Here is a 20,102-nt window from a genome sequence, read left to right as displayed (position 1 = left end):
TTAACTGAATTGAGAACTACTGTGGAATTCAAAAGCCGAGACTGGTAACTGTCACTGGACGTAAGGACAGCATTTCGTGCAGATACAATCTGTAGTGCCTTTCAGCACTTCCTGAACACTAGACACCCTAATCTAATGACAGGGGGATAGAATCTAGTCAGGCTTTTAGCCCAGTGCCAGCATGCCTCCTCCCACATCTGACTGCAGTCAAAAATCCACTTGTTATTTTTATTTCCACTATATCTTCCCTGAGGTGCACTCGGCGCGGCTTGAGTCATCATTGTTCAAGTCTTTAGAGTTAGAAATCACACACGCGCGTGCACACACACACGTACAGACACACACACAAGCTGGTGGCAAGGTTATAGCCAGTCAGACAAGGGGGCACTCGTATTCTGCCAACCCCAGGGAAAACTCACAGAGGGCTCCGGAGAGGGAAAACAGAGATGTGCCGTGTTGCTGACATGGCAGCCGTCACGTCACACTAAGCAGTAAGAGTGATGTGCGCAGACAGCACTGAGATTTGTGTAATGCTGCTGTGGCTTCCAACCAAACAGAAAAGGGTTGGTGGATTACATGACCCACAATAGCCTTCTGAATATCTACAAGGGAGTCAAGAAAGTCCAAAGAAAAGCACGTTTGTTCGGAGATGATCTCGCCAGTCTTGTAATAGCATCCAAATGAAGCATTACTTTGCAATACAGGATAAAATACTGTAAATACTCCGGTGAATCAGAAACAATTGTTTTATGTTGTTAACAAAAAGAGAAAAACTTCAAAGGATTAATCAGGCAAGGATGGGAATAATCTTCAAAAATTGTAGTAAAATATGTTGCTGCCCTTTATTGAAACCCTTCAAAAATCCACTGACTGATGATTTTGACTTAAAAATGGATAGTTTAAAAAAAAAAAAAAACTAATGAAAACATGTTTAGAACGTCATATTTACAGTATAATGAATTACTCCATTGGTCACCAAAACTGTCCTACAAAACATGCACCGGTATTTTTAGGTGCAGGAGGATTTGGACAATGACATAGTTGGTATGATTTTGTTTTCGTACACCACTGCAAATGATTGAAGTATTCAATTTAGCAAAAATGTAAATGTTTTGATGCATATATGGCACACGCTTAGAACTGCAGGGTGAAAAATAACCCAGTTTTGGTCACTTGGACCGACCCGCTCATCTGGCACACTTTTCTAGGTTGTTTTGGTAAAAATAAATAAATAAATAAATAAATAAATTGAAAAAATAAGAAATTTAGTAGAACATAGTCTTAATTAAGGTGCAATGAAATATAATAATTTTAAAAAACACAGGATTTTCGCTAAAAGTTAAATTGACAAAATTCCATTTTTTGCTCCCGAGTGGCAAAATTCTGATTCATATCATGGAAGCAAGAATTAGAAAATATACGTATGAAATTTGATAGCATTAAATTGGCAACCTGGCCTATTCCAAATGTAGATAAATATCAAACAATGTATTGGTCATCTGCCAAAGCAACATTAGGCCCCCTTCGATGAGAGACTGACTCCATCAAAATACGCTAATAAGTGACATGCTATGACAACTGTGTAGTTGCTAACTTGCAGTTTGACCATTCGTGCCAGTGGGTTGTTCCCTAACCTTTTTTGCACCACGAACAGGTTTCATGTGAAAAGACATTTTGATGAATAGAAACAAATGTCAACAATTGAATGAAAAGACGACTCAAAATACACGGAATGCGGTTGTTGTTATAGTGAGAGCCATGCACTTGTTCCTCTTTAACCAGTCTTATCTTGTGTTCCGTAGCACAACACATGTAAGGTTTTCAAAAATTAACAATCACTCTGTTGCACTGGTGCTACTTCACTTGTGCTTTAACTGAATTTGAGGGTAAACTTGCATATTGTCCAAGTGACCACGGCATTTGGGGATAATACAGGTATAGCCTCTTGGTCGTGTCTTACTACAGTTGTGAACCGTACTGTGGAAAGTGTTACCACTCAGCATCGGAAAACAACACAAACATCATGCCATTAGTGTGTGTTTCATCCAACAACTTCAATGATGAGTATACGCAGACGAACAACCATTCACGCTTATACACACACATAGGAGAGAGAACATACAAGGTCCACACAGGAGGGTCGGGGCCGGAATCGAACCCTCCGAACTGTGAGACGGACATCCTAACCAGTCATCCACCGCGCCACTTCAAATGGAAACTAATTTGTGTTAAAATGCAAGGATGCGATTGCCTTTGACATTTGTTTTGTGATTACTGCTACTGTACTTTAGTGGCCTGGAATTATTATTCATTCTTTGTTTTACAAACTTTGTATGAATATTTTTCATACAGTGTATGCCTCTTTTATTTAATGCTATTTTTAATTCGTTTTTAGTTCTTCATTCTTTATTGTCGGATGGGTTTTCTTAGGCAAAAAAATCCATTTTATTATGTCTTTGGAAAACAAAATATATTATTTAAGTTGTAGTTAATAGATTCATGTGTGATCCAAGCAGTATTAGGCAATACTGTATTGTCCGATACTTTTTTATTTGTTTTCGCAATGTCAAATGAGTTGACACATAATACACAAGCTGGCAAAGTTGATTCAAATAAATTCAAGATTAGAGATAGTTAGAGATAAATATCTAGGTTTTGTGTGTGCGTGTGCGTGCGTGTGTCTGTGTGTGTTTTCCAAGATGAATAAATCAAGTCATTGTTTTTTTAAACTAGTCTGTCATGATACATTATTCGGTAAAGGTATTTAATACAACAGTTAGTTTTAAGTATGACTGAGCAATTTGATTGGACAAGAGTCATCACATGAGTGACAATATACAGTATGATATTACTCCCTGTGGCGTGGTATTGCTTAATTGCTACTGGGCATTGTTTCATCAATAAACAATAGTAATACCAAACAATAAATTATGTTATCAGATAAAAACTGATTTAATACAATTCAATGCTACATCTTTGAGACGATTACTCGATTAATCACTGGAGTGACTGAAAGAATAAAAATTTCTAAAATACAATATTTGATAGTGACAGCTCGCCATCAGTGTATGGAAATTTCCATTTGTTTTCACAATTTTTAGCCCCTTGAGATCATTTGAGTTACATTACATAGAAACACTAAAGTCCTAAAACTATAAATAATATAATAATATAAAGCATAAAAACTTGATGATGTTATTTCCAAACTATATATCTCCCCACAAGGACCACAGGTACAAAAATATGTCCGGAGCTAACATTTTCATGATCAGGGAAACCACAGGCTTTTAACAGCGCTTCCATATTTAATGGGCACATCAAGACAAAGCAAGCTTACAAAATAAGCAAAAGATGGCTAACACAACATCCATGATAAATCACTGCCACTTTTATAGCATCTAATAAGTTGATGCAAAGCCATTTTTCTTCCTGCCCATCGTTCAAACATTTAATGCTTATTTACAAGGAACTTGTTAAAATAACTAATAATATTCAGTGGCAATTTCATTGTGGCATATCACGGTGAAATTTATTGTATTTGAGTGTTTAAAAAGGTGATGACATGAATAACAAACTGTCAAAACTCCTTCATTTGCATCGACGGCCCATAACTCCTTATACCTAGCATTAAAAAAAAGTGTTTTTTTTTAACAAAACGAGCCATAAAAGAGGCATTCAAAGTGAGTGATGGCAGAGAGTCCTCCACAAAGTCGCACCGCAGAGACAGCTTCAGCCCCCAATACAGATGCGTCCGAGATCAAGTGAGCCAATAAAAAGACATATATCCTACAGCTTTGACTTATTTATCCTACGTGGATGCGCTCAAGATGGAACAGCTCGTATAAGAAAGCCTAATTAATTGTGATAAAAGGGCTAATTTAGAGGCTGCGCAGCAAAAATGAGCCAAACAATATTCCCCACAAATCATCTTTGCTTGTCAAATCTTTCCAGTGAAGTGTTCTGATTCAAAGTCTTTGGTTACGTGAGGCTTTTGTTAAAGAGGCTCAAAGAGCCAAAAAGCCTGCGACACCTCTCTATTAACCGCAATTTGGACATTTGCGATCAAGACGATGGTTAGGCCGAGGCTAGATGATTAAATGTTCCCCTTCAACCAGATTCAGAGAATTTTGCACTAAAACTCGGTGACCCGGGCCTGTCCCAACTGGCTCAGCCGCAAGAGGCTGTGTTGGCGTTGATTGCGAGGCTATGAGGAGTCTCTCCCCGGTGCCCTCTCAGAACAACTCTAATTAATAGCCAATTCATCTTCTCTGATCTGAGCCAGCTCACAGTGTAATATATCGTTAGTTTGGCAACCTGGCTATTAAAGTGTAATAACCAAGTACCAGCACTCGATTTGGAAGAGTAGCACATACTTAACCATGGAGTGGAAATAATTAATTTATTGGCGGATCTACGGTAGCCAATCGTTTACTAGCATTCACAGCATGCAGTAAACTCTAAATGGACAAGAAGGTTTCCAAAAGGAAAGGTCTTCCTACAACATTAAATTGTTTTTTATGATATAAGAAATTCAGCAACAACATTTTGACCAAAGCAACCAACCAGACCAGAGAATAGATATTCTCAGTGGTTTTTGATCGTGTTTTACTTTTAATCTTAAAACAGTTGTATTTGTCAGATGAGAAACTGGTGTCCTTACAAATTTAGAAACTACAATAAGAAAGTCATATACCTCAACATAATAACATCTTGAAACTTATAATTGCGTAACACAAAATACGCTAGTACTTTCGCCCTGCCGCTAGAGCTAAACCTTTCTAACCTATTATTCTTTTTGCTAGAACTAATGAAGTTTTTGTCTCTGCAGCTTAACGCGCTAATTGACCGTTTTTTTTTTCTTTCTTTTTTGGAGGATAGCCTAGATTGAAAAATAAGCGGTCCCTTAAAGACTGAACTCCCTTGCTCATTTCACTTGCTTGAAGTCCCTTATTAATTAAACTTTCACCAAGTCAGGATTTTTATTAAAAAGATAAAGGCTGCCGTAGTGTAAAAACAGAACGAGTCTATTGTCTTGTAAGCTGAAATGTCTATAAATAAAAAATGACTTAATAACATCATTTGCAGTCACAAGAGAGTGACCTGGGGATACAGACATAAATTTAATCCCAGCGCACTTAAAATTGGGCATATTTAACTAATACTCTTTTGCTTGGACTCAATAAAATATGTCGAGTCTATTCATTTCCAAATCCTGAGTATTTACTGAATAGCGAACGGAGACTGAGGAGAGACTGAAGAGTAAATATTTTCTTCCATCCTTGTGTGTCTTGTCATACATCCCAGACACAGTGGCACAATCAAATATTGACTTCAATTTTATGATCAGTCACCCACTTGATCAATTAAACCTCACTAGTGTCATTAACTTTGCAACAAACTTCATAAACGTGCAAGAAGTCAAAAATAATCTTTAGATGAAGACCGATGTTTTTAAAAATGCATTTGAAATAAACATGGATTTAAGGGAGAGCTGTAAATACAGCCACACTCATCAAGTGAGATGAACATGAATAAGAGTAACTTGGAAATTATCTTTAACAGCTTTAACACAGCAATCAGGGCTTTGTTTGCCAAACCAATTCGGGAACGACTCGATAGAAACTACATTGCACTTAGAAGAGGGAGGGTCTCTACCAAATAGAATTTCTCAAATATAAAAATACAAGTACCACAACATTGTTGTTTTGTTAGTTGTTTGTTCCAGTTTTTACCTATTTTCCTAACAATTAGCATGTTATCTACGTGACTGTACTAGATGAGATTAGTCAGCCAAATGAACTTTTGTTATGATGGTAATTAAGTTCAATAATTGTAGCCTCACCTTGATCTAAATGCCACTTTGCATACAATGCAGCGGAGCCACATTAAAAAATAATATTTGAAAGAAAGAAAAAAGATTTTAAGAGACTTTATTTGGATATTGTTGTATACAGTAATCAAGTGTGGAATTTACATCTAGTCGTGTGCAACCTAATTTGTGGATCAAGACTGGGATTGTGGATAGATACCATTTAATTAAACAAATATGCTTCTACAGATTCTATTGCCAACAAATGGTTTTAGATGATTAAAGAGGCTATGACTGGAAACCAGAGGTGAGTAAAGTTGCTGATGTCGTAAAGTAATAGTACAGTTGCTCCAAATAAGAATAAGGACTCAGTGAAAAACTACTCAAACAACGAGTAACTTAACTAACTAAACTCTGACTGATTGTTCTTTTCATCAGAACATGAAGGTCAAACACTATAGACAAAAATATTTTGGAATGTGAATACTCTCCAGCAATATTACTTTAGCTAAAACCATAATCCATCAAATATTCATAAAATACCATAAAGGCAATTCTGTCAAAAGATGTGCGGCTCTATGTGCATGGCTGGCATAAATCGAGTGCGACAAGCAATCTATGTCTGATTAGATGGGTATTAAACCTGCTGATATCTAATAGCAGGCATATTTAAAAATGGCGGTTTGAGCTGTTGTGGGTGTGAACACAGCCGACCTAATTGCAGGCTGAAATGTGGACTTTTCAGAAGTCTCACTATCAAACCAAAACGAATACACGGACTGAGTAATAGATAGAATAAAAATATCAACTCTAAGTAGAGGGTAGAATACAACTCAATGGAATGGGAGTTAAATATTGTTCATTGTTACCCAAAATACTTAAGTAAAACTAAAAGGTTTGTGGCATTAAGACTGCAAGTACAATTTATCCCAAAAAAATACTTGAAAAGTTCATGTAACGGAGGAAATATATTGTTACTAGCCATCTCTGCTCCACACTTAATATTCAAGTGTCACTTTTGGTGCTATGAAGTGCATACAAAGTACTTCTGATCTCTGCAATGGTTTGTCTCAGTAGCCAATTTAACATGAAACGCGGTCCCGGTGATACAAAAAGACCACAATCTGATGCATGCAGTTGGACGAGGAACATTACAATGTGAGGATAAGTGAGGAGTTCAAGTTTTATCCAATTCTCTTATTTCATAGTAATTTAACTTTTTGCTTATTCTAGGAGAAGCAATTTGGGCCCGTCATTTTTCTGTTTTCTAAAAACGGCATATCACTATGCACTGGAATGCTGGGTGAATAGACAATTTGACTGGCTGAAAAGAACTTAATGATGTAAATCAAATGTGGGGGGACAGCGTCTAAGCACAGATATTTTCCAGACAAACATAGCTCTTGACAACATTTTCCACCCAGTTTGCCATTTCTGTCGGACCGAAAATCTGAAATTAAGAGTAAAATGTTTCCAAGGTGCTACAACCGTTAACAAATCATCTCTCATTAGTAGTTTTTCCTCAACTGGTGAAATTGTAAGGACACGTTGGAAAGAAAATGCCACTTAGCAAGGGGCACTTCATAATTAAAATAAAAACAGTATTCCTGCATGCATGAAAACAAATCTGATGGTCTTTTTAAATAAAATCATTTGCAGTCATTAACCAACGTAAATCGAGCAGTGCATGTTATGATGTGAATTTTCCTGTATTGTTCCTCTGAGCACATAGCATCTTATTCAAGCCTAATTTGTGCCACTGCTTCTTCCTGTGAGCAAACCCCAGTCATCTTTAAGCGCTATTTAAAATGCAATTTGATTATCCACCAAATTGCTACCAAGTCTTTCCCTGTGCAGCTTGGGGATGTGGAGGGGTTAACCATTTTTAATTAGAGTTTGTGCATAAAAGAGAGGTCTTTGTGGCATTTTCAACACGACATCCCAGAATGGCCGCCACTTTCAAAGAGTCATCACCCAAATGATTTCAAACTAATAGATCCAAAGGGAAGGGAGTAGTCCTGGTGTGGAGGGTGCAATCATCACCGTGGTCTGCTGCTGGAATGGGGGCCCACAGGATATGCATGGTTAAATAATCCAAAACTTTTCTTTCATCATAGTTTAGAAAATTGGCACTAACCCTCAGCAGGAGACAGCTGCTCTGCCCCATAGCCATTTATTGAGATTTACCAAGGGTTCCCTTTGAAATATTTAGATTGTCCCGTGGCGCGGCAATATTGTCCAAGAATGAGGCGATAAGAGCCAAGGAGGTGTGTTCTAGTTCTCCTAATCAATTTGCTCATTGCTCCAGCTGCAATAGGAGAGAAGGAAGGAGTCCCTTCTGGCAAGTTGTATTCTAATGTACACTAAACTATTTATTTTCCTTTTTTGCCAAGAGTGTTCCTGAAGTGGGATGCCATGCGGCAGCGAAGATCAAACTGAGACTACAAGTTGCTGCTGTGGTAATCGCAATCAATAAAGCAAGTGAGGTCTCCAAACATAAAAGAATCTCTCGGGAAAGACACCTTTGCACCTACGAGGGGAGTTAATGTGACCGAAAGAGCTTATTGCTCTTACAGACTTGGCAAGAACACACCTGGCAGCTATTGTGCAGTCACAAAAATTAATGATACTTGATGCGTAAAACCACTTAAAGGAGAAGTCAACCCCAAAATATCCTTTGCAGTTATATGTTCTGTTTTCACTCGCCCAAACATGGCATTCTGATTAATACTGAATTGGCCCAAAATGTGGATTTTTTTTCCACAAACGCTGCATTCCCCGTCAATAAAGTAACCACTGCATCGTGCCAGGCACAAAAGTTTTAACAAGGCTACCAAGATGACTTTTGGACGTCATGTCATAAGCCATGGGGCATCCCCTGCCCCCAAAGAGCAAGAAACCCAGACATTAGTCCAGATGTTAGGGTTGTGTGTTTGAAGCCCACCTCGTGCCCTGTGTTACAGGTCAAACTTCCTTTCCAACCCTAGCAACTGAGGGCAACCCGGTAGCTGTTATGGTAACAGCCAACATCGTCTTCAGGGTTGAGGGCATAACCTGCTACATCTCTTCAATGCCATATTATCTATACAACCTTTACTCTCTCTAAGATCGGTAGCCAGAGGCATGCGGGTTGGATCAAGGTAGGTAAAAATCAACACGAAGCAAGAGCTCAAAGGACAATACTGTCTGATCATCGAGAGCCAGTCGACAAGAGATAAACTGGGCAAGAAGGGCCTTGCAGTATCTGCTATTACTTGCTACCTGCAGGAATGCTAAAAGAGCCTGTAACAATCAGGATATTAGGAGGCTCGTGAAGTTGTGGAAAATGTAGGCGAAAGAAGTCTCAAAACAAAACATCAAACCACAGTGTACATTTCAAATCTTGTGGCTTTAAAAGGGAGGTCAACCCCAAAAAATCGTTTGCAATAAAATATTCTGTGCGCCTTCACTAGTCTAAACATGGCGTTCTAGTTAATATTGTGTTTGCGAGGCGTTCTAGTTAATATTGTGTTTGCGAAATATGAGTTAAGCAGCAAAATACACCCATTTTTGGCCTTCTCAGGAGGAGGCCATTTTGTCACTTTCTTTCGGCTGAAATTGACATCACGGTTATGACCAATCACGGCTCACCAGTTATTTGAAGCAGAGCCATGATTTGTAGGCAAAATGTAACCTTGTAAGCGCAGCGTGTTTTGAGTAGACTGAAATCAATTTGCTCAATTTTAGTTTGTCAATTGGTTGCACAAAATAAAATCATCTGAATACAGATATATACATTGAGGTAGACTGTATATCTACTAAAAACATGGTTCTGAATACAAATAATTTTATTTTGTGCAACTACTTGATGAAAGTAAATAAATTACACTAACATTTCTTTTCAGTGTATATTGCGTCTGGATTTTACTGATAGAAATAAAGTAGAATTTTCTTTTCATAAAACTCCAGGCTAAATTGCCATTACAATTGGTTTTAAGAAAAACAATGTAAATATAACAATTACGAGATTTGAATTATTTTGTTCTTAAATGTGGTTTTGAGCAAACTTGTTGAACCAGAAATCTTTGTATGGCATCAAAACAATTAATCAAACATCTTGGTCTTTTGTTGTGCTTCATATAGCTCCCAATCCTCTTGTGTTAAACTGTACTGACATATGGTCAAGGGCGAGTAATTACCTTGAATATAAGAATAAAGTAAGTCACAGTGGTCAATTAACATTTGGGCGAAAGGAAAAACAGCGTCACACTTTATGCTTTTTTTAACGCATCGTTCTGGCCCGGTACCTGAATTCACACACTGGGGGACATTATCATGACTTTGTTTGGTTCCGTGTGATTGAACAAAGCCGGAATATTGAGTGGTTTTCTTGAAGCATGTGCAGCAGGATAATTAGGGGCTTGAGCTTATTTTGTTATTGGTAAACAGTTTCACATTTGTGAAGCGATGACCCATATCATTCTTAGCAAAAAATAAATCAAAGATTTTCTGCCATACGAAAAATAAGTGTGAGACAGTGTGTATTCTACTGTATTTCAACAGATTCAGTAGTTGAAAAACTAACAATAAAATAAAAACTGTTACTCTAACTCCCAGTCTGTCAGCCGTTGGATCCCAGGGCAATTAGGCAAAAACAAAAACACACCAAAAAAAAAAACTGTTGCTGTAACATTTTGTTCCATCTCACCTCAACACACGCCTGTCACAATGGACCGGTGCGCAGGGAATCTGTGTTCAGATCACCATGGTGATGGCTCTCTGCCACCCAAGCCTCTCAGGAGGTGGTTGGAGAGTAAGGTGGGGTGGAGGGTGGATCAGCAATAAAGCAAAATAGGCAGCAACCAAAATGCAAACTGATCAAGAAAATGGTGAGACAGTCGAGGTTGGGTCAAAGCAATGAGTGCGGCTCAGGCACTAAATCAGACATGGTGACAGGTGAGAGTGAGCAAAAGCTGCTGAAACGTTGCAGGAAATAACCTTTAAAAGGTAGGTATAAATACAAAAAAAGGAACAAAATGGTGAGCAAAGGTCTGTTAACATCTGCCCTGAGGCTAATTCATCCTTCCTTGCTTGACAGAAAGGCACTGAGATTGCACTGTTCAAGACAAAAGTTAACTCCAACTCCACACGGCCAGCTCCAATTTAATTTGTGTGACTTCTGTCCCATTCATTTAGAGGAAGTAAGGCAACTCTTTTCAAGAAAGTCCAAAGTAAGGAGCAGTAGTAGCGAATGCCAAAATGTGGAGCGATCCTTAATAATAAAGTCTGGATGAACTAACATTTTTATAACAGAGTTCTGCATTCACAAGAACACAAATTTACCATGAAGTCAACAAACTTTACAACACGCAGTCACTGCTGAAATCTTTTTACAGACAGAGAACTACACTTTAGAAATGGCAGTATACACACACACCCACCCACACGCACAAACGCACACACACCCCCCACCCACCCCCACACACACACATATACATATATATATATATATATATACACATACACATTATATATATATATATATATATATATATATATATATATATATATATATATATATACACACACACACATTAGATATATATATATATATATATATATATATACACATATATAGTGCTGTCACGTGATTAATTTAACTAATTAATTACAAAAAATTCCATGATCAATCATGACGAATCACATTTTTCAACTACTATTTTTTTGCGAAGCTTATCACAGATATTTACTTGAATAAAATCTTGGAATTGATGCGAAATCACCAAATATGAAGTATATTTAATTCAAAGACTGTTCTAATAGCATTCTTGGATTCTTGAATACGATCTAAACGGAGACATCTTTGCAGACATTTTTTTCGAAACATTTCTCAAAACTCCCCACCAGCGCCACACTCCAGCAGTGTTGCTTTGCAAGGCCCCGTGGTAACTTAAACACGGTGTTTTGTTCTGAGATGTGCTAAAGACAACTAATATGGCACAATATTTGCAAAGTATGCAAATTATTTTTTAAGTAAATCAAACTGAGTTAAAAAATTTTGGATTAATCACCTGAAATAATGCTTTAATTTTGACAGCCCTAATATATATATATATATATATATATATATATATATATATATATATATATATAAATAAATTAGATTTGATATATTCTAAAAACACAACTTGACAGGTAACAGCAAATCCACTCACTGCTCTAATTAGTGCGGTCATAGAAATCCCCGCTTTTCACTGTGAATTAAGATTAATGTCCCACGTCTGAGTTGATTAATACGCATGGAAATTACAATAGTGGCAAACCTATGTAGAAAACACGTGTGACAGAACATTGGACCGTGATCTTAGAAAAGAAGATAAATAAAGACTGCATTGGATATCCATTAAAGCAACATGGTTGAACAATTGCTGCAAGTGAGTGGCAATCTGTTCAATGAGTTAATTGGTCGCAAGTTCTTCCGATTTATCTTAATGCTTGCTGCTGAACCACACTAAAAGTGCAGGGAGTTGCTTTAAGTTCAACACTACGCCCAAGACAAAATTGCCCCATTTGGATCCTTAATGTGGCTTCTAAATCCCATGTGATGGCTTTATACTTAATATGTCCAAAAATTGGTGTTTTAAAGCCCTGACTACATGCCAGCTGGTGCATTGCCATTGAGAAGGAAGGGCATAACCTTAACCCAGAGTCTAAATGCCCTCGCTTTCTCCTTGAACATCTATCCTTAACTGTGCTCCTCTGGTCCCAAAGTGGCCAGCTGGGAACGGTGCGTCTGTGCTGACGTCCCTACTAACCTTGGACAGTGGAAGGATTACTGTGCATTTACACTCAATGCTCCTTCTTTCCTTAAGACTTATTAGGAATGATAATGAGCTAAGAAAGGGGCAGCATGTCCCTTTCTCCACTCTGTGAAATCTCTCTCGTCTTTCTCCCTCACTTGTTCCATTCCTCCAACTTCATGCCTGCCTAATTTTCAAAAGTATTGAAAAAGCCTATGACAAATTGCCAAAAAGGCCATTTTCAGATGTGAACCGCAGCAAATAATCAATATTTATTTTATGTCCATATTGCTCTTTGTCTACGTGATTTATTTATTTAGCCTCAGAAATTCCCTTCATTCGCAGAACACACTGAATGCAATTCACCTTGAACCTCCATTATATTGGATTTTTCTACTGAGTGATCAAGCATGCAAAAGGGCATTTCCTCTGTGCTAAAATAAAAACAATCGAGGTAATTAAAAAACAAAAAGTGTATATCCATGCTGGTATGCTAGGACGTGTTGATGGCAGTCTATTTTAACAAGGCCAAAGTCTATGCTTGTGTGAATTTGTATACAAAATCATTACACAAAGGAGCAATTGATAAAGCTTATGAGCTGGGAAAGAAAACTAATGGCTCTTGAAGCCTGTCAAGCGGTGCCTGGGATTACTGATGCTTATTTGACATAAAAAAATAAATAAAAAAAACAGAGGTCCACTGCCAAGGTCAAACAGAAGCAGAATACACATGGGTTTAATTCTAAACACCCCTTGACAGATGCAGATGGGTACTTATGAGACATGAGGCATCTCATTGACTGATTAAGTTACAGGAAATATGAATGTTAGTGCATCACACGACAATTACAATGAGAGTGTCCACAGCTAGAGATTTTTTTTCTACATTCTTAAGACAGACAAATCAAAAACTGTATACACACAAATAAAACAGCACAAATAGCAAATGTGTATACTCTAAATACCAACAGTTGGGCCAATTTGAGTAGATTCAACACTTGCAATCAAAGTCAGCAAAAGCCCAAATATTGGATGTCACCAACAAATTATCCAGAGCAATTAATAAGGTGTCACCCCCACAACCCCCCCCCTCCCATACTCTGTGACATCATGCTGCCTCTCACAGGGCAGTCTTGAAACTACGACGGACATTTGGGATAGGTAAGGAGAATGGTAACTGTCGGTGTAGACATCGTCATGTGTGTAGTGTGATGTGTTGATCATTTTGAGCACACCGCACACTACAGGAGCTGTAAACACACACATGCTGAGTTTTCCTCATCATATGTGGGGTCGCACACGTTTTAAAGACCAGTTAAGATGTTAAAAAAGACTGTGTACTTCACTTAAGTCATTGAAGGATGAAGGAAGGGAGGCAGAGAGAGGTCAAAAGACAGGAAGGAAAATAAGGGGCAATATGTTTGACAGATGGATATTGCTGTGTCACATCAATGCTAAAGAGAGATGAGAACCTGCGCCACTAGTCAGACAGTGAAGGCTGGAAGGTGTCCAGCTCAAGACAGACCTCCATGCAGCAGAAGACACGTGCCGTCACATTCCACACCGAAGGAGCACTCAGCAACTCATCATATCTATTTTACCGGGGGCAGGGCAGTGGTGGGGGGGGGCAGAAGTGCACCCTAACCCACAGCTGCAATGCTTGCAGGTGGACGAGAGTCCTCGACAGTGTCACCTGCTGCTGGTCATTTCAGATGGTGACCTCATGAAATAGAAGTCTCCACAAAAGCCATTTTGCCTTTTGATCTGGCAAACGCTTGCACGCAATTCACACAAAATGCAAGATGATTTCTTGCCTAAACTTGTGTTTCAAGGTGCCTTGTTTAGCACTGTGTGTAGGGGTGCGTGCGTGTGTGTGTAGGGTTGTTGGGGAGTTACTCTGCATGCATGATTGGATGCATCACAGCTGCTGCACGATGAAGAAATATCACTAAAGTACACACATCAGGTACAGTATAAAATGAATCACAGCACAAAAAGGGACATTGAAATAGTAAAATTGAAAAATGTTCATTGTTTACCTTGTGTTGTACTAGCTGTGGCATTTTAATAAAGATGATGGCTTTCCATGAATGATCTGTTTAACCAAAGACAGGAGGGGAAAGAGAGAGAGGGGAAAGGATAATTAATTACTTGTGTGAGCTATTGCATGAGAGAGACAATAAACCTGCCTGGTCGCCATGGATATGACATATTTGCTCTGAAAACAACACAATAATTAGCAAAGGAGGAAGATCCGGCGAGAATATGAGAGACCTGGGTTTAAAGTGCCAGTCATCTATTCCTGTCCTCGTCCTCATACATGAGACGAGCAACAAACACAGACAAGACGCCAGCAAGAGAAGTCACCTTTTAACAAAAAAAAAAAAAGGCGTATGAAATTAAATCTGAAATCATGGTGGTGTTTTGTAGCGATCACGACTAAGCAAACAGGCAGGAGTTATGTACACGTTTTTTTAAACAGATTGTTTGTCCTAGAGGAGGTGGAAGTCATTAAACCTGCCTGTCAGCCACTGAGAGCAGGAACCTGCGCAGAATCATATCAACCATTTCAAATACAATGTGTGGGCTCTGGTGCGTAAACGTTCATGAAAATCAGTCTGTTTCTGAGAAGTGTTTACTCGCATTCCAATTGGCGATAAATGATGGGACGATGCCACTTATGCACAAGTTAATCATGAATATGCACAAAAATAGCAAATGTGTTCACGATTTATTCAGAACAAATCAACTAAAGAAATAAAATATTAAATAAAAAAAACATAACTTCCGTGTTTCAAGCTCTCAATATTAAATGCACCTACGTAAACAATAGAAGTTCCTCTCTTTACAGTAAATGATGCTATATGAGGGCTGCATATTTGTTTATGGCGAGTTTCACTAAGTTTCTTTCAAAAGCGTCGCCCCCAAAGCGAACTTTTCGCAGTTTTTCTACGTCACATGCAAAAAAAACATGTCCTACATAAATGTCGTTGTGTCGACTTGTACTTTTTTCTCAAGTCGCGTGAGTTAAACTCGTGTTGCGGAGAGCGAACGAAAACAAATAAAAGTTGCAATACGAGTCTCGACTTCAGTGAAGTGTGTGTCTCAACCCATTTGACGCCGTTATAGCTTTGGGAGTATTTAGTTTGGGATGAAAGCGGATACGTTTGAGGTGGGAGACAGTTGAGGGGGGGAAAGGGAAGGCAGGACAGTACACGCGGCTCTAGTCGTCTCTGTCGCCGTCGCCAAGCGGCTGGAAGTCCCGGTGGCCGGTGAAGCGAGCGGCTCCCCTCGGCCAAGCGTTTGGATGTGGTTGTCCCACACAGCCCCCCTCCCTCCTTCACAAGCTGTGCACACTCGCGTGTCTCCGTCAGCGTGGACTTCCACTCAAGGGTTGAAACATGCAGAGAGGAGTTGGAGGAAAAGCCAAACTCTTACCTGGGTGGACTTTGTCGTCCTGCTGCCACTTGAAACTACAAGCAACCCTTGTGCCGTGACGGTGAGTGGCGCCTTTTCTGGAGTTGTCATATTATTATTATTATTTGCATCATCACTACTATTATTACTATTAGGTGAGGGGGTGTTTTGACGTTTTATTGTGTTATTTTCTAGATTCTTTAAAGACGAGTCGCTTGGAAGATGTGCCCTGGAGACCAACTCAAAGTGGGAAGAGGAGTCCTTAATTGAATTTCTCGCTTCAAAGGTGTGGCTTGGAAAAAGTGGCCTGGATTCTCCGTGACTTTGACGACTGAACTGGTCCCCACCTCGCACCATCATGGGACCGGTGTCGTGCTATAGTACTTACCCCCGAAAAAATCTGTATCCCCTGTCGCGGGAGCGCGCATGCATTGACTGAAGGCGGCGCGATGTTACTACGTTTGTTTTCATTGAAAGGCACGAAGAATGTATGATTTTGTGTTTTTGATTTGCTGCAATTTAAAGTAGGTTTTCCATGAAAGTGGTAGTCTTCGTCGGTGCGGTTTTCAGCGCACCATTCGCTACAATTTAACACGTAAAGTAAGCGTTTGACTCCGCCGAAATTGGGGGGAAATTACCTGCATTTGCATTCGTTAGACCAAAGAAATTTTGCAACCAATGAAGCTACCATAAGGGAATTTCAGTGATCAAAACACGATGAAACGGGGAGAGGATGAGTGAAGTGGCCTATGGTGTTTCCAGCTAGATCAAATTAAGTGGCAAAATGCAGATAGGTGGTATCCTGTTAGAGAACACGTAATTGTATTCCAATTGACTGATTTGTTTATTTTTTTTATAACCACTGATAGCCGAGTCAAGAGTAGCAAAAGACTAAAAAAAATAATAAAGTCACTCGCGTTCTGCGTCGGACTCGAGGTGCATTCACTGACCACTTACGCAGTAGGAAAGTTACCAGGGGATGCTGATTCTTGGCAGCACCCGCCAGAATAAGTACCCCCCCTCTAATCACAAAAATATTAACCCAACCCATCAAGTGACTTATTCTGTGTACTTATTGGATCATCTTGAGTAAGTGTGGCAAATCTGAGCAGGATCCCTTCTTCCTCGGCAAAGTTACTGGGGGGATACAGATTCTGGCAGGTGCTGCCACAATAAGTACCCCACCCCCCTAATCACAAAAAAATACCATTACTATGTGCACCGTATATGCCCTTCCATCACGTACTGAATAATTTTTTTTTTCCATGTAAGGTGGTGATGATTACACCAAATTAAATTTACTTTACTTTATTTAATTAAATCACCCTCTGGTTTGTTTTACCACGTGGACAGTACATGATATATCACTCGCACAAAGTTTAACAAGATTTATTCATAGGTTCGTCACGTAAATATGATAAACCATGAAAAAAATAAGACAAAGTAAGTATCCGTGTTCTCCCCATACCTGCGTGGGTTTCCTCCTTGTACTCCAGTTTCCTCCCACGTTCCAAAAACATGCATGGTGGGTTGATGGAACACTCTAAACCAGGGGTGTGCCATTTAACCATTTACCGCACATTTTCCCCAGGTACTCGTTGACGGTGTTTATATCGAAACAACAAAAGCATTAATTAAAATAGAAAAAAAAAAAAGATTTTTTTTAGGCTTTCCTTGAACCCCCACGTCAGAATCTTTCTCAAAAATAGAACACAATTTCCATAGATTGCCTAAAGCAGTGGTTCTCAACCAGTGTGCCGTGAGAGATCCTCAGATGTACACTGAGTATAATGACAATAAAAGGCATCCTGATTCTGATTAATTTTCTAATTTAAAAAACAAAGTTTTGATTATTGTCTATGCCAACCACATATCGTAACAGGCAAACAATCAAATTTTCTTTGACTAGATGACAGTAGGTACATAATTATCCCGTGGAGCCACTTTTGTGCATTGTTGAGCTAAGTGGTGTGCCGTGAGAATGTTTTCACATGTGAAATATGTGCCTTGGCTCGATAAACCTTGGGAAACACTGACCTACAGTACAAGTATTTGATTTTTTTTATATACAAGGTGTTGAACTAAAGAAATGCAATAAGATAATTGTTTATTGGGGTAGTATTGTAAGGCATGATGAGAGTCGTGCAACTCTCAGAATCCTCGTTTACCAGTGCACCTAACAATTTGTCACCAAATGGTAGCTATAAGCAATAGTTGTTGAGTCACTTGTCATTAGCTGTCTAGGCTGCAACAGTAACCACTATGTGGTTAGTTTTTGGCCTCAATGATTAGGTAGCTTTATGGAGAACGTGGTTAGATTGGCAACACTTTGGTGTCTTCTTGTGCAATACATGGTTTGTGTTTGTTTATTGGCATCAGCTCACAAGTAGCTCTACGTAAGGGTGTTATTTTTGGCAACAGCACTTGGCTAACTTTAGACAACACACGGTTTGTTTTTGGCAGCAGTGCTCAGATAGGCTAACAATATAATTCAAACATAGTTTTATTTAATATTTGGCCATTTAACTGCATAATTACCCCACTCATGAAATGCAATAGTTTCACAGCAGTAAGTTGTCCAACAGTTTTTACGTATGATTTTTGGCTACTATTTTATCATTGTGTCTAAATTGTTTCTTTGCAAACATGCCCGTTGAAGTGTCACACTAATGACCGTCTTATCTCGTATGACACATGATCTTATGTCTACAGTTTGCCTGTCTTCTTTATTTGTTTACTAATGAAATGTTGAGCACGCTTTGCAAAATACCAGTAACATTTATTCAACAATTTGCTTAAATGGCATATGTGGTCGTACATCATTTTAAATGCAAAGATTCTCTTCTGCACACCCGTCATTTACAGTATAATAATTTTTGCCATGCATCGAGATGCAAGAGAACGGCAGCACCAAGAACCTGCTGCAGATGACCGAAGTTTACTATTCTTCTACATTGCGGTTCGATGTCAACCACGGTAGATGCACACTGTTTTGAATGTTCATAAATGTGAGTTCACTGACTAATGCCTCTAATTTATTTATTTATTTATTTATTTAGTTAGTAAGTTATTGTTATTTTTCGCGTTTTCTTTTTAATAAATTAAGGAGTTGCCCATCCCTGTTATATGTTACCTGATCTGTGATATGAGCCGTTCAGTTCCTGTTTGACCGATGTCAGAAATTTGCAGTTTTGCCGGCAGCAAGTCAAATTTGTTTCCAGTAAGGGTTGAACTCCGTCAAGGCTGACCTTTAGAACTGATTCTGTTCATAAACTTTACAGACAGAATTTCCATGCACCGTCGGAGTGTTGAGAGGTTTCACTTTGGGGGGCTCAGTATTACCACGCTGCCTTTTGCAGATAATCTGGTTCTGTAGGCTTCATCAAGCCGTGATCTCTCTGACTGTCTCCTGTGTGGAAATGCCACGAGAACAGATAAAAATACTTTAAATCGTTGTGCTACAGATATTAATACACATATTTGTCATTGTCATTCATTAATTAGTGATGACCACGATATGTAATGGATTAATTCAAAGAATTTTAAAATGCTACTAAATCACACAAGTTGGCTATAACCAGCAGAGGCGTTGTTGATTCTGTTCCAATTTGATTGTGTTCTGGAAAAGAACAGCATGCCACTAATGGCAAACTGGAAATTCTACTGGGCAGAAATCAGTTTTCTGTTCAATACAGCGCTAGAAAGAAAAATCAAATAATCACAATAATATATAAAACATAATCACGAAAATAATACATTGTAGCACGGATTCGTGCAGTTGGCTCATAAAGTGGACACATCGAAATAACTTGACCTTAACAATTTTGCTTATTGAAATTATAGATGGTAGCCGACTCTGGTTTTGTAAACGAACTTGGTGAATTTGCACTGAATCAATCACTGAATCATTTGACTCGTTTCAAACATTTAATTGATACGTAACACAACTTTTCCATTTGTCATTTGAAACGAGTGTGTCAAATGTGTTGTATTCAGTGCTTCTGCCACTCTGTTTACCTTCCCACGTGCGAAACACAAACATCACCGGTCTTCAGGTTTTCCCTCACATTTTTGTTGCCTGCCTTGCATCAATACTT

General features: G+C 38.7%; 1 protein-coding gene and 1 long non-coding RNA gene across 3 annotated transcripts in view; one reads left to right on the top strand and one right to left on the bottom strand.

Annotated features, from left to right (window-relative positions):
• The window catches only part of casz1 (castor zinc finger 1), a 173,853-nt gene extending 157,575 nt beyond the window's left edge, over positions 1-16,278 (bottom strand). The window contains exons 1-2 of one of the 2 annotated variants that reach the window (XM_088290474.1): positions 16,027-16,278; positions 14,628-14,683 (exon numbers count right to left, since the gene is read on the bottom strand). The gene's annotated coding sequence lies outside the window, so the exon portion shown is untranslated. Of the gene's footprint in view, positions 1-14,627; positions 14,684-15,803; positions 15,915-16,026 lie in introns of those variants that run through there. The other variant, XM_088290475.1, reaches the window with a different exon arrangement.
• Positions 15,722-19,026, top strand: LOC148340217 (uncharacterized). The gene is made up of 2 exons (XR_015842522.1): positions 15,722-16,087; positions 16,212-19,026. It is a non-coding gene; the product is annotated as an uncharacterized LOC148340217 (long non-coding RNA).
• Positions 19,027-20,102: the final 1,076 nt, after the last annotated feature.

The sequence above is a fragment of the Idiotropiscis lumnitzeri genome, chromosome 3, assembly GCF_059441095.1.
Source record: "Idiotropiscis lumnitzeri isolate Australia: NSW breed Sydney's pygmy pipehorse chromosome 3, RoL_Ilum_1.0, whole genome shotgun sequence".
Taxonomy (NCBI): domain Eukaryota; kingdom Metazoa; phylum Chordata; class Actinopteri; order Syngnathiformes; family Syngnathidae; genus Idiotropiscis; species Idiotropiscis lumnitzeri.
Note: the sequence above shows the minus strand (reverse complement) of the source record. Positions and strands in the feature narration are given on the sequence as shown.